This window comes from Cebus imitator, unplaced genomic scaffold (assembly GCF_001604975.1).
Source record: "Cebus imitator isolate Cc_AM_T3 unplaced genomic scaffold, Cebus_imitator-1.0 Scaffold848, whole genome shotgun sequence".
NCBI classification, from domain to species: Eukaryota; Metazoa; Chordata; class Mammalia; order Primates; family Cebidae; genus Cebus; species Cebus imitator.
Genome location: NW_016108163.1, coordinates 263960 through 275171, shown reverse-complemented (window position 1 = coordinate 275171; position 11212 = coordinate 263960). Strand labels below are relative to the sequence as shown.

The 11212-nt window shown below is 43.3% G+C and overlaps 3 non-coding genes across 3 annotated transcripts; all 3 read left to right on the top strand.

The window, feature by feature from the left end:
• Window positions 1–3493: 3493 nt before the first annotated feature.
• On the top strand, window positions 3494–3566 carry TRNAV-UAC. Its single transcript has one exon. It is a non-coding gene; the product is annotated as a tRNA-Val (tRNA).
• A 2768-nt stretch (window positions 3567–6334) lies between these two features.
• Window positions 6335–6406, top strand: TRNAQ-CUG. The gene has a single exon. It is a non-coding gene; the product is annotated as a tRNA-Gln (tRNA).
• A 2808-nt stretch (window positions 6407–9214) lies between these two features.
• On the top strand, window positions 9215–9296 carry TRNAS-GCU. The gene has a single exon. It is a non-coding gene; the product is annotated as a tRNA-Ser (tRNA).
• Window positions 9297–11212: the final 1916 nt, after the last annotated feature.

The window sequence follows — 11212 nt, the reverse complement described above, 5'->3', positions numbered from 1 at the left end:
GCTGGACAGGCCCTTTTTTTTTTTTTTTTTTTTTTTGACGGAGTTTTGCTCTTGTTGTCCCGACTTGTCACCCATGCTGGAGTGCAATGGCGCGATCTCGCCTCACCGCAACCACCGCCTCCCAAGTTCAAACGATTCTCCTGCCTCAGCCTCTCCAGTAGTAGGGATTACAGGCAAGCGCCACCAAGTCCAGCTAATTTTGTATTTCTAACAGAGACGGGGTTTTCTCCATGTTGGTCATGCTGGTCTTGAACTCCCCACCTCAGGTGATCAGCCCGCCTCGGCCTCAAAGTGCTGGGATTACAGGCGTGAGCCACAGCGCCCGGCCTGTAAATTTTCTTAAATAGGCTTTATTTTTATTTTCACTTTAAGGTGTTTGGGTGAGCGATTTGAGCAGGCGCTTCACAAGAACAGCCAAATGGCCACTGAGCAATAAGTCAAAAAAAAAAAAAAAATGTGGGGGGGAGAAGAGATCTAAACAAGCAAACGAAAAACGAGGTGCGACGCTACCAGGTGTCATCCATCTCTGGGAAACCTTAGTTGTTGTTGTTTTTCTTTCTTTTACCGAATTATTTTCAGAAACCTTCCACAGGAGATTTGTGCAAGGAGAGGGTGGGGTGCAATGTTGTAGGGAAGGGAGGAGATGGCTAAGAAAAGTTTCCTGTCTGGAACCGCGACCGATCTCTTTGTCTAGAAATGTCTCTTCCACTCTGCTTTCCCTCCCTGCGGTTGCCTCTGGGACCCTGTTCCTACCACCTGCAATTCCTCCAGGGACTTGGTCTGCAGCCGGTCTTGATCTGCGTCTCTCTGCTAAGGTGTTTCCCCAACAGGGTCAACTCCGAGCCTCTTCACCTTTCCAGGAATCCCCGGCGCAGCGCAGGGGTCTGGAGTCCGTACCGCCTTTCCAGGCGGGGAGGCTTTCCAGGATACGGCGGATTTTCCGTGACAGAGGTTGTCAATTATTCGACAGCCAGAGAGCTGCCGCTCCAGCGTGTTTAATTTAGGCACAGAATAGTCCTGCCTGGGTTAAGGTAGGCTTAGGATGAGTTTACTTGGGTGTGTGATTTAGAAGTAAGTCTGTGGGACAGACAAACACGAAAGCGGGCATTGGAGCCCTCACAGGCAGGGTATCTAGGTTGGCAGCTGCTGGTGCAGGACATTGCCAAGGACTCAGCCTCCAGCTCAGTTCGAGGTGGTGACGGAGGCGTCCCGGTTGCAAGGAGGGAACCCTGCTTCCCCTGGAGTCAGAACGGGCGTTGGATAATCAGCGGGCTTTGGATTTGCCAGGATGTTTGCAATGAGAAAGGAGAGGAGGAAATGGTTTAATGGTATATCGAGTTACTGGAGTGTATTTGTCACAGATTTTGGTTTAAAAAAAAAATGAGAAATATGGAATGCAGGATTTTTCTTTTTCTCTTGTTTTCTTTTTTCTTTCTTTGTTTCTTTTTCTTCTCTTTTCTTTTCTTTTTTTTTTTTTTAGTTTTAAACACTTTTGCTCTTGTTGCCCAAGCTGGAGTGCAGTGGCGGGCTCTCGGCTCACTGCAACCTCCGCCTCCCAGGTTCAAACGATTCTCCTGCCTCAGCCTCCCTAGTAGCTGGGATTACAGGCACGGCCACCATGCCTGCTAATTTTGTGCCTTTAGTATAGACGGGGTTTTTCCGTGCTGGTTAGACCGGTCTCTAACTCCCTACCGCAGGTGATCCTCGGCCTTCCAGAGTGCTGGGATTACAGGCGCGAGCCACCGCGCCCAGCCAGAATGCAGGATTTCTGCTTGAGTACAAGGGTAGAAAATAAGTGCTACCACCTCCCTAGTGTACCCACACTTCAGTGTCTTAAATCCTAGTGCAGCCGCAGAGCCAAGCACTGGGTGGGGAGGGGCGTGGGGAGCGGAAAGAGCACAGAATTGGAATTCTAGGTAGGGAAGCCAGATTTGCTGGGCTCTCAACTGAGACCATCGCCTTTGTCCTTAGTGGGCTAAGGGTATACAGATGATCCGAATTCCTCTGAGTATTCCCAAATTGTTGGAGAAAAAAATTAGCTGGTTTTAACTTAGAGATTAGGTCACCCTCGATCTCACATTCTGTGTGCTTTGCAAGGACAAAAGGATAAAGGGCAGAAACTGGCATTTTAAAAGCGCTGATTATCACTTACACATTTTATAGCTATTTAATCATGGCATCCTCAATACTGTGACTTGAACTCGTCTCCATGGCTGACTCCCATGTGCTCAGCTTTGTTTCATAGCCCACTGCCACTGTCCCTCCAATCACACTGTCCCACTTGCAACTCAGTCCCTCTTATTTTCCGTGGGTTTCGGTACATATGATTTCTTTTACCTTTAACGCTCTTCTAAACCTAGTTAACATCTCCCCAGCCTTTAAACTTGAGCAGAATCATTATTTTCTCAGAGAAATCTTACCCTAAACTTTCTAAATTAATCTTCATATTTATCTTAGCACTATATGTCTCTTTCTCCCAAATATTGCATTTGCCTGGTTTCGTTTACTAATAAAATCCTGTTGTCCATGGCAATGTTCATATACACAATAGGCACACAATAAATATTAGCTGAGTGATATATGAACCCATAGCTTTCTACAAAGTAAATGTTAATCTTATTTTGAGACAAGGAACTGAGGTTAATAGTTAATTGTCCAAATTGCAGAATTAGTAAAAGAGTTATTATTTCCTATTTTTCTTGGATTTGGGACTCAATTGAAGAAACAGTGTAATCAATAGGAAAAGAGGAATTGAATTCTTCCCTTTAAAGAAAATAGATAATAACAATGGCCATCATGGTCAGCATCTTTAAGGAAAAAATGCATAGACTGGTGTCTTTGAACAGAATTTTCACAATCATCACAGTGAGACACTAACTCAGCAAATTGAATGTTGTGTAGAGAGGTATCTGATAGACAATAGAACCTTTCCAGTTTCCTGATAGTCCTCTGCCCTTCCCAAATTCTGTAAACATGCTTACCCTGGTGATACATTCAGAACAATATAAAGCCCTCTAGACAGGAAATGCAGACATCTGGTCATCAAGATAGGAGATACATTCACTTTGAGCCTCAACTTAAGTTCGTAATGTTCTGGCCACCAAAAGCCTTCCTTTTACGCTCTATATAATCTTGTCTACTACATTATCTCTTCACATTTTTTTCCCCATAAACATCAACAACAACGAAATCACACTCTTCTGAATTCCTGCCTCTCCCCCCGTAAGAAGGAAGGGAAAAAACAAACAAACAAACAAACAAAAATCTCAATGTTCACAGTAACGAACCTCGCATCTCAGGGGGAAATTTCCTTAAATTCTCCAGTCACAATTAAAAAAGAAAGAAAAAGTTTTAATGGAGGACTTTTTTCCGTAAAGAAAAGCATGGTAATCTTGATAATTTACTGAAAGAAAAGGCCAATCAACTCGGTTAGCAAAGCTGAAACCGAAGAATTTAATTCTGCTTTAATGAAGGAAGCTCACAATGCATGTAGGTTTCCGTAGTGTAGTGGTTATCACGTTCGCCTTACACGCGAAAGGTCCTCGGCTCGAAACCGAGCGGAAACAATGTCCAATTTTTCAGGGTGTTCTTGTTTTTCAAGTTTCCCTTAGCTGACCTTGTTAGTGGACGTCTTTACAATGGCACCATTGCACTATCTCTCAAGTTCTCTCAGCTTTCAAAAAGAGAATACGGTTCTGCTAGGTATTGCCCTCGGCATGTGGTCAGCAGTGTCATAAATAAGAGGAGGTGCCTGCCTTTAAAGGGGGTGAGATTGCGGGTGGAGGGTTCTCTACTCTTCCTAACGCGAACTGCCGCCTGCTGGCTTTACTCAAAGAGAGGCTCTTGGGGATTTCTGCAAGTGAAAGTCTCTGCTTCTAGACCACTTAGGTGAACTTTACCAGTCACCAACAATTTATTTATTGTCAGACAATATTTTCAAACGGCACATGACTTTTGGGGAAGATGAGAAGAGAGAATGGAGAGAGAATATATATAAGACTCTGCAGGGAAATCTTAAAGAGGACAGAGGACACTGTGTGACCCGCTTCTCGACGATCCTTTCCCTTGCTGGGCTCATCTTCTGATCACCACAAGACCTCAGGAATTAGGGTATAAAAGTGGATAAAATCCCTCTATTCATGAAGAGAAAAAAGAAAACACGTGTGTAACTTTGTGCATTAAAAATCTCTGGAACGATAAAGAAGACATTAAAAACAATGGTAATGCTTTTGGGAAACAGTGAGTGGGTGGACAGTGACTGGGTTTAACGGACCCTGGAATGGTGAGTGGAACCATATTTCTAGAATTCTCCAATACCAAAGTCTTGCAAGCGACCTTTGATTTGAGGTCACTTTGGGAATCTGAGGGAACACGTAGGAAGACTCCCAAATTGAGGATCTGGACATAAGAAACCTGGGACAATCTCGATTGTGGGACCAGTGAGAATCAGACTCTTCGGGAATATCCTTCAGGCACCAATTTGTTTGTTGTGTTAGTGAGCGGCTTTTATGAAGCAAAGACTAGTTAATATTTCACCGAATCTGGTTCACCGTCTGCATGTACTGACCAGACATTCTGAAAGCAGCAAGTATTTCCACGAATTCCTGTGCCATTAGCCAGTTTGACATGTTTAAGCGTCCTCTTTCAAGTCTACGAATATAGCTTAAAACCATGTTCTTTCTTTGATTTGTTTTGCGTTAAGAGGAAATTTCTCATTCTATTAAGACTCTAAAGCAGCTAAGAAATTGTTCTTCCCTGTAAGACAAATTTAAGGTGCTGAATTAAACACTCCCGGAGAAGGGGTGAAGTTGGGGATGAGATGAATAACAAAGCGGGAGCAATGCAGTGGCCGGTTAGCTCAGTTGGTTAGAGTGTGGTGCTAATAACGCCAAGGTTGTGGGTTTGATCTGTGTATGGGCCATTTGTTGCTTGTCTTTCTCCTGAGAAATTTGGTTTTTAGTAAAGAGCCGAAGATATGTAACAATGCTCTAAGATGATCCAAATTCACTGACCTCATTTCTTAACTAACCTAGAACCTTTGTTTCTGACTCATCTGGAATGCTATATTTCCCCAGGTAATGTTCTTACTATTTCCTCCAGGAGTAAGGGCTGGAAACAGAAAGCTATTCAGAGCAGAGACCCCCATGATTGGAAACCTGCTTAATGAAAGGGGTGGGAAGAAGAAGTGGAAGAATGACTGGCTTTTTTTTTTTTCATTTTTTAAAAAATAAAGCTTATTTGATTTCAAATTGTCCTTTCTAATTAGTCCTGAAACCAACCTTCTTTCTCAAATTGCTGAGACACAAGATAAAGAGAAGAAATTCTTGGAAGGTTGTAAATGTGTCTCTGAAAACCCTTTTGAATTTAAATGACAGACAACATTGCCATGTGAGGAATCTATCACTTTAAACAAGGAACACAGACTTTTTGTTTTGTTTTGTTCACAGAAACTGATTTTGTGTGTGTGTGTGTTTGTGTGTGTGTGTGTGTGTGTGTGTGTGTTGGGCTCCTGTGTGTGTCACAAAGGTTAGGGAGTTTTCTTTGTGTCCGTTTGGAAGTCTATCCTGAACATATTTCTCATTGGTGAAGGGCAGTGGAAGCACCAGGGGAGCTGTGTACTCTCCTGGGAAAATCCAGAGGGACATTTGCCCCTCCCCTGCTTTCCCTGAGTTGCTGTCCTCCGGTTGCTGGGATCTTCCTCCAAGTGCGTATACTTCAGTTTTCTGTAAACAGCAACGTCTCCCCTATGACTTTGGTAAAATCTTTCTGTAAGGTGTCGTCAAAAACGCTAGATGTTACCCCGGCAAAAAACGATTTTTGAGAAAATGATTAGATCTATAACGAAAAGGAGTAAAGCATCTCAGGTCTCTGACTCAGATTTCTCACCTGTAAAATACAGTTTATGGGTCTCATCTCACAGCGCGGTTGTGAGCCTCACAGGCCAGGTAACAATAGAAAACACTTGTCACAAAATCCGGCACAAGGTCACCTGGCACACTGTGTGCCTGGCGCCTGGCACAGTCTTGTTTAACAATCTCACTTGTTTTCCATTAATAAAATAGAGGCCCGGGGTCCGGGCGCCAAGCTCCTAAACCACTTGAGAGGAAATATAGGGGTGAGATGACTCCGAACATTTGGAAGTCAATGTTTTGCACTAAGACTCTGGTGTAAAAGGTGTTGAACATAGGCATGTGGCAGGTAAGCGTCTTCGTGACTTAATCCTCCAAAAGGAAAAGCAGAGTGCACCCATCTCGCTAACTATGGGACATGGAAAAGGAACCTAAGGTGGAGAAATAGGTCGCTTATGACTTCAGGAAATAAAATAACAGCTGTGGGTTCCATGGTGTAATGGTTGGCACTCTGGACTCTGAATCCAGTAATCCGAGTTCAAATCTCGGCGGAACCTTGACTTTTGTCCTCTGCATCGGAATCGCCATCTTTTCTCCGCAGTCTATCCTGGTGCTCATACAAATCACTCCACCAAACTTTATTCCTGATATTCCCACGTCCCATCTCTTGAGCGGAATATCTTTAGCTGTCAACCAAAGAATGACTGTATTTTTTCTGCGTACAATTTGTTCTTTGGAGAAGAAAGAGAAATCTCAAAAGGCTATGCGCGGGGAAATCACGCGAGCCCTGCTGGAACTGGAAATAAAGTCTCCAGAAAAGATCTTCAAACGAGTGAGGAGACGGTAGGCAGGAGGTTGGGGAGAAGAGAGAAAGGAAACGGACAGAAAAGTTGGGATGGAAATTCAGAAAAGGATTCACCTACTTAATGGGTCCGGGAGATCTGACAGTCGCCGAAGCCAAGAGAAAACTCCTCAGACGAGACCACAAAGGGATAGAAGCTCAACTTCTAAGGGCTGAGCCGGTGGAACAGGTGCCGGGGAAGATAGAACGGGCGACAGCCAAGAGTCAATAGAGACAGATGCTGCTTCGGGTTTCCACAAGCAAGTTTGACTTGGACAGAGAAGAGGGGAAATGAGCTGAAAATACTCCCTGCCCCAGAGTACCAGAGTTTACTCTGCACCCCCTCCCGCCCCCTCGACCCCTCCCCCACCCCCACGTCCTGCAGCGTTTCCTAGCGAGGGTTCCCTGAGCGCAGCGCTTGGCGCACAGCAACTCGACTTTCTTGGCATTTCCACGTCTGGGCTTGGACCCGCTCCTGAAGAAGGGGTTTCAGAGCTCAGACCCTCTTAGACGGATTGGAGACGTTCAGTCACCCGGAAATTTCTGGGGAGGTTTGGTTTTGGAGAGGCGGGGACGAAAGAGGAAAGCGGCAGGCGAGGCGGGGAATGTGAGCAGGAAAAAGCGCTTCCGAAAAGGAAGGTCTGAGAAGCCGCGCGGCGACAGGGCGGCTGGGCCGGCGACCACAGGATCCTAGAGGCTACAGCGAAACATTGCCCCAAATGTGTCTCCCCTAACGCGCTAGCTCCTTCTATCTTCCCCTGCAAATCATTCTTTTTACATAACATCTTGCTGTGACAGAACAAGACACAGAATTGTGTGTCTCAGTTGTGTATTTTACATGATTTTATGAACTAAATGCTGTCTCTGAAGTCTTGTATAAATGAGACACAGAGTTGTGTCTCCGTTGCGTATTTTACACAATTTTATGAAGGAACTAAATGCTACCTCCAAAGCTTCTGTAAACAAGACACAGTTGTGTCCCAGTTGCATATTTTAGATGATTTTATGAAGGAACCTTCACATTTCTCATTTACTTCCGACTGATAATATTTCGTTTTCTTTTTTTCTTTCCTTTTTTGAGATGGATTTTTCCTCTTGTTGTCCAAGCTGGAGTGCAGTGGGGCGATCTTGGCTCACTGCAACCTCTGCCTCTCGGGTTCAAGAGATTCTCCTGCCTCAGCCTCCCAATTAGCTGGGAACCACCACGCGCAGCTAATTTTTCTGTATTTTTAGTAGAAACAGGGTTTCACCATGTTAGCCAGGCTGGTCTCGAATTCCCAACCTCAAGTGATCCGTCCGCTTTGACCTCCCAAAGTGCTGGGATTACAGGTGTGAGCCACCCACACCCGGCCTCCATTTTCAACATAACGGAACATGCATATGCCATGGAAGATTAGTGTTTTCATTTTTTTTATACTTACTGAGACTCCTAGAAAAATTCTTTGACTTTTGTTAAATATGAATACAAATACAAATATGAATATCCATAAAGTTGTATATTTTACATGGTCCCAAATCTTCTCGCCATCACTTCTATTTATTGCTACCGTTTATTAAATTTAGATAAACGTAATGGAAATGTATTGAAGATTCCACTTTAAATAATGTACCTTAAATGATCATAAAACACCTTTTGGAATTCCCGGACTTACTCAAAACCACAGTCTACTGATCTTTTTGCTGTTAATTCCACCGAACTTTTCTTACTCCAGCTATAGGAAGTATTTATCCGTGGACACATAAATTGATGGAGAAAAAAAATATTAACACTCATGTCACTAAAAGATGCATTTCCAATGCAACTCTACCTTTCATGTATGCCAAATTATTTATCAAAATTGTTGATTTCGTTTTTTTTTATTGTGTGCCACCATGCGGTGTAAAGGTAATTCAAACCAGAAGAAAAACAATGAAACTCTTAGGGATTTATGTTCAATGGAAATAACAAAAATTTAGAGGTTTCACTTTAAGTATTTTCCATTGCTGTGTGTCATGCTAGGGTCTCTAAGCATACAAATATATAATATTGGGCTAAAATTCCTTGGCGGAAACAGAACAGAAATTCGTTTACAACAGAAAAAATTCCCCCCAAATTGTTGGCTGCTTAGCCTTCAATAAGAAGGGCTGTAAGGACTAATTTGAGATCTGAGAATGAGCAATGAACTAAGGCAGGCGAAGTGCCGGCAGAGAGAAGAGTTAAAAGACTGCTGTGGGTAGAAAAAGAGAAGAAGGAGAGCATGGAGCTTCGGGAGAAGAAAAATCCCCGTAGCTGGAAAGCCAGTATGGATACGGAGGAACGATGACACTGGAGACTGGACATACGGGACCTGGGTAGGATCATTAAACTGTAAAAGGTTCTCCATAAGAAGGTGGAGAGAGCTTGTTTTGTGATAGAATTCTTTAAGGAGACTACAGTTTGAAGGACATTGCAATACATATCAACGTATCACCAGAATCAAAATGCAAGGCTTTGTCAAAAGTAAGCCTTAAATGAGTATCACCCAAAAGGGAGCACCATCCAACTGACGAGGTGGCCGAGTGGCTAAGGCGATGGACTGCTAATCCATTGTGCTCTGCACGCGTGGGTTCGAATCCCACCTTCGTCGGTCTTTTTTGCTTTCTGCCGCAGGTCTGAGTTGTTCTGAGAAAAGTTACGTGGATTAGATCACCTACATCTTTTCTCCTTTTGCTTCCTCTCATTTCTCTCAACCATCTGTCTGTTTCATTTCCTCCTTAGGTACCACAGATTCTTGCAGATCTGAGTGGAATTACTCTCCCTTCTTAGATTACAATTTACTACATCCAGCACATGGGCTGCGGCAATGCCTGCACCTGAAGGGCTCTTAGTCAAGGTGTCCCCATGGCGCAATGATCCCCTGCTCTCCTCACACAGCGCCTCATGTTGCAAAGCCAAAGAACCAAAGGCTTTGGTCAGGCACTGATTACCCTCTCCTTCTCCGAACACGCTTGTGTGTCACCATCCTCTCTACTTACATAGGAACAAGTAATTTGTACCTTTGTTTATTGTCAAAGTAAAGTGCTTTGGAATCTCCTGTCTTCGATTTGCTTCAAAACACTAGTTGGTGTTGGAGAGTAATAGACAAAACAACATTGACAAAATACTAATTGTTTAAGCTGATTGATGGGAAGTTGAATGTTTGTTATACTATTCTTTTTCCTTCTTCAAATTTCTATTAAAATGTTTCTGAATTATTGTTATTATCTATTGAGACAGAGCCTTACTCTGCCAACCAGGCTGGGGTGCAATGGCCTGATTTCGGCTCACTGCCGCCTCCACCTCCCGGGTTCGAGCGATTCTTCTGCCTCAGCCTCCCGAGTAGCTGCGGCTGCAGGCCCCCGCCACTACGCCCAGCTCATTTTTGCATTTTTAGTAGAGATGAGGGTCTCACCATGTTTGCCAGACTGGTCTCAAACTCCTGACCTCAGGTGATCCACCCGATTCTGGCCTCCCACAGTGCTGGGATTACAGGCGCGAGCCACCATGCCTGGCTGACACTGACTTGAAGAACATGGTACTGTTCATGTTTTTAAAACATAGAATATTTCTTATTTGGGCTTTGTGTGATTTTTCCCCCCTCGTAACTGGGTTCACGTTATGCATCCCACAGAGAATAGCATGTATGTGACGTATGGTTCTCAGGAGTATTGAATCTGGAAACATGCCATGTCCATTGTCCCTCATTGCCAGGTTAATTCCAATCACACAGTCAAGTTGCTATATGTGTATACTTTCCCCCTTGCAACTTATAATCAATCTGTGGGAGATGCCTAAAGATCATACAAATAACTTGCTCCACATCAAAATTTTCCTCTAGAGTTAGCATCTATTGTAAATTCCTACCTGAACCATATTTACTATGATGGTTGCAAAATGATTTTTTTTTTCAACTCCAGAATGTTCTTCACATTTACCAGTTTTTACTTTGGCGTTCTGTTGTAATCAAGAGTCCCCCTTTAACGTCTGTTTATGTAGTTATTATCAGTATGGACTCATAAAATCTTATTTTTCAGTGGTTTACAATTCCATTATTGCCTTTAATAACTTTGGTAGTCTGTATAACGCAGATTTTGTCAGAGGGAGCCCTTCAAGCTGACTACTCTGTTCTTGTGACATTCTTCCGTTACATTTCTTAAAACTTTCTTAATTTCGGGCATAACAACTTGTTCTAGGCTTGACTGCATTTGCCCTGTCGCAGTCCTGAAGTCTCCTATTTCTCAGAGGTGATCTTTTAGTGAGGAATAACATTGGAGACCAATATCCAGGGCCTAAGTGTACTTACTGCTTCTAAGGCAGCTTTGCTTCTTGAACCTTTTATCAACAGTATCTAGGAAATACATGTGTATACTCACATACATAATACATAAATAGACACACATATATGTACATGTGCACATATACATGGGTATGCATATACATATGCATATTTTAATAATTATGAGTATCCAGCAATATTTACAATTCTTTTTTTTTTTTTTTTGGAGATGGCGTTTTGCTCTTGTT